The sequence below is a fragment of the Ictalurus furcatus genome, chromosome 18 (assembly GCF_023375685.1).
Source record: "Ictalurus furcatus strain D&B chromosome 18, Billie_1.0, whole genome shotgun sequence".
In the NCBI taxonomy this organism is placed as follows: domain Eukaryota; kingdom Metazoa; phylum Chordata; class Actinopteri; order Siluriformes; family Ictaluridae; genus Ictalurus; species Ictalurus furcatus.
Window position 1 is genome coordinate 15058749 of NC_071272.1, and position 4190 is coordinate 15062938.

The window sequence follows — 4190 nt, forward strand, 5'->3', positions numbered from 1 at the left end:
TCTGCAATTATTACTGGAATAAAGTTGGTGTGACGTTGGACGTTCGATATTCGCGGAAATGCGGAAATTAAGGGACCGTCTCTAAAGTTACATACGACATTGTTAAACACGTTTCTAACTTCAATAGCATTTGAAGGGAATGACTTACAGTCGTATAACCAACTGTAAAGTGTTCATCTAGGTGTCAGGTATGAGAAACACCTTTTAGATTTTTGATATTTATCAAAGTAAGCTATTAAATCACATTTAAATTAGACATGAATTTCACTGCAGAATGGGCCCATACACAAAATATATCATTATTTAAAGCTCAATAGCATTTGAAGGGAATGACTTACAGTCATATAACCAACTGGCAAGTGTTCATCTAGGTGTCAGGTATGAGACACACCTTTTAGATTTTTAATACTTAACCCTACAATGCATGGACCAAAAAAAAATGCTTCTTGGATGAGTTTATAGTCAAATGGCAAGGGATATTTGGAAACGCACCAATAACTTCTTTTGCCATCCACATAAGACAAGATAAGGTAACGTTTTTTGTTGTTGTTGTTGCCCGTGGGAGATTGTTTCACCACAGCAGCCATACAAACAAACAAACAAAACACATACATCTAAATCCATTAATAATATTCAGTACACTATTTGCATAATCTACATTGAACAAACATTGAAGAGCCTGGGCCTCCCCATAAAGTACAGTTTGCTCTGACCCTTCCTCTGTGTAGCCTCAATTTACCCACTCCATTCTGGTTTGTTGTCTAGGTGCACTCCAGGGTTCTTACAAGACTGAAGTAAATCAACATTCTGCTCCACAAATTCATAAGAACTGTGTCAGAGTTTATTATAAGATAAACTCTTTGTTTTTGAGGAAATCCAACCTGCATGACAAACACTCCACAGCTGTACCAGTCCTGAGGTGTGGAATGGTTCATTTGTCCTCCATTCCATTTTATGTCCACCCAGTCACATTTACTGAGACAGTTTCTCCTCATCTTGAAGTACTCTCTAGGCAGTGTAAATAAAGAAAAGAATGAACATTCTTCATGTAAAAACCTATTTATTTGTTAAATCTTTGTTAAGTCTAAATGTAGAGAAAGGTGACAAATCAATTGCTTCTCTCCTACCATGAAGGGTTCATTTACCAGCTCATAGGGTATTTTCCCGATCACACCCCGACTCTTCTATCCTATATTGCCTTGTCGATTCTCTACTATGCCTACCCCAATAAAACCAATAAAACCCATTTTTGTGATTTAAACTACTTTAAGGTTCATCTTTTTAACCATATTTTTAACAAATGTTAGTACAAAATCCAAACAATAAATGTTGTTGTGAATCTTTTTTTATTTAAGAGACCCACTTTGTTAGTCAATTTAAACGAATGTTCTGCATTGTGCTCTCCGTTCTCTTTACAGGCCATATAAATATAACGATATTATTAGAAAGGCAACATTATCCATTTTCCTTTAGTACTTAAAACACAAAGTGTTTGGAAAAAAAAATGTGTTAAGCGAATCAAAATGATTGATAAGATAACATTAAGCATTAAAACATTATTACTATTACTACTAATTTCCTATATATGTAGTATATGGTAATTATTGTCTTTACATATCTCACTCACTTTACACTTAACAATTATTGTGAATTGCTTGCTACTTATAGTAAAAGTTAATAAGTAAAATTATTGTAAGGATTTTACAGCATTTAAAAAAAACAAACACCTTATGAGAAGACTAGCATACTTACACAATGTAAAAGACTCGAAGCCTGTCATTTTATTCTTACGAAAATAATTGTTAAAGATCCAGAGATCTGCAAGAGCTATGCCAAGTCTCTGGAACACCAACAGGAGGGATAGAACATAACTTTTTCAAAATATATTTCAAAATTTTTACATTTTCAAGATGATACTGGAGAGCACTGACAGTTTGGTCCAAAATCAAATTTTTTGTTTAATTTAGTAAAGATCCGGTGATAGATAAGGACACAAGGACACAGCATATCATTCACCATTCAATACCCTGTGACAAGAAAACACATCAAAAAGAAGTGGGCCTCTTCACACAGTCATGCTTTTTTTCTAATTTGTAACCCATCTTTGTAAGTACAGTATATAACAAGCTAAAAATATTACTGAAATCTAGTGGCTGCATGCATGGATTTTGCTTCTTCATCATGAAACACCTGGCTGGATGCTGCATGGAGATACTGTGAAAAATAAATAAAAAAAATAGATGAAACTAGAATGAAACTACAAAACAATGTTTTGTAGAAAAACTTTGAGGTTGGTTTGAAAAAGTCTGGCGTGAAAGTTAAAATTATGGATGGATGGATGGATGGATGGATGGATTAATGAATACATACATTCATTCATTCATTCATTCATTCATTCATACATACATTCAACTATTCCAGACTCTTGTGTGTGGTGTAGACACAGTGAAAATCATATCGCCTTGTACGGGTTAGTCCATCCATTCATCCATCTTCTATACCGCTTTATCCTTTTCAGGGTCACGGGGAAACCTGGAGCCTATCCCAGGGAGCATCGGGCACAAGGCAGGGTACACCCTGGACAGGGTGCCAATCCATCGCAGGGCACACTCACATACACACTCACACACCCATTCATACACTACAGACACTTTGGACATGCCAATCAGCCTACCACGCATGTCTTTGGACTGGGGGAGGAAACCGGAGTACCCGGAGGAAACCCCTGCAGCTACGGGTTAGTTTATATTTGAATATTGATGGTTGGTGTTTGAAGAGTCTTGGCTCATCTGAACATTTATTCAATGTGATTTTTCAAGCCAACCTAATTATGAAGATCCACTATAGAATAGAGTAATATAACAGTGTCTCATGTATATTAAAAAAGGACTACAAAATGTGTTCACCAAAAATATCCAATGATTCCCGTTGACATTCAGGAAACTTATCATTCCCTCTAGTCATCAAAGTCCACCTGAAATTTAAATTTTTTAATAAAATAAAACACTTATGACATTTCATTGTTATGTAACTGTCTTAAACTATTATGGATAAATTCACACACTTAAAATCTGTATGTTGTGTTTGTTTCTGTAAAGCTGCTTTGAGACAATGTCCATTGTTAAAAGTGCTATACACATAAAATTGAATTGAATTCAATTATTAAAGATAATTAAAGATAAATATAATCTTTACCTTTGAGAGACTGTTTCTCCGTACTTCATCTCGTTCTCCATGAAGTATAACACTTGCTGTGTAGTGATCTAGTATAAATAATCTTGTGTCCCTGGTCTCTGTTATTCACCACCACTTGAAAATAGCATTGGATTGTCTAAGAACAAAAGATAAAAAAGAAATTATAGTTACCGCATCCAGTGTTTCAGTAACATTTATTCAATATACTTAACAATGGCTTAACATTGTCATTTTGATGTAAGTTAATATATTCCTCTATGTTCAGAGATTATTTTTCAATTTTCATAAGAGCAATACATTTCCCAAAGGTATGAATAATTTTTTCTTTCCTCCCCCACCAGCCATTTATGTGGCTGGAGTGTTTTCAGCTCTGAATGATGCAGGATATAAGACCTTTTTTTTGTCATTTGACTGTGTGACGGCAATGACTATCTCACATGCTTTCTTAGACCACAGAGCTTGGATCTGCAATGGGATATTTGAATATAATATAAAAGGTGGTATGAATTAATGTGAACAAAAGCTTTATGACATGATTGAGAACTGTATAATACCTGGGCTGATGTGTCCTCTGAATGATCCTCAGATGTTTGCTTTGTCTTGTGTCTTTTGGTTGGGGCACTACTTCTGGTGGATCAAAATACTTTGAATGATGCTTTGCTGGTCTTTGAGTTTGTGATCTCTTCGCCCAGGGCTCTTCTTGTTGGTTTTGTGACTGTACGTCATTCCCTTCAAATGCTATTGAGCTTTAAATAATGTTATATTTTGTGTATAGGCCCATGCAGTAATAAAATACATGACAATATTTATATATGATTTAATAGCTTATTTGATAAATGTCAAAAATCTAAAAGGTGTATCTCATACCTGACACCTAGATGAACACTTTCCAGTTGGTCTTGTGACTCTAAGTCATTCCCTTCAAATGCTATTGAAGTTAGAAACGTGTTTAACAATGTCGTATGTAATTTTAGAGACGGCCCCTTAATTTACGC

General features: G+C 34.9%; 1 long non-coding RNA gene across 1 annotated transcript; it reads right to left on the reverse strand.

Annotated features, from left to right (window-relative positions):
• Positions 1–1350: 1350 nt before the first annotated feature.
• Positions 1351–4169, reverse strand: LOC128621976 (uncharacterized). Its single transcript, XR_008388342.1, has 5 exons — positions 4063–4169; positions 3750–3941; positions 3196–3331; positions 2907–2974; positions 1351–2214 (listed from the first exon to the last, which is right to left on the reverse strand). It is a non-coding gene; the product is annotated as an uncharacterized LOC128621976 (long non-coding RNA).
• Positions 4170–4190: the final 21 nt, after the last annotated feature.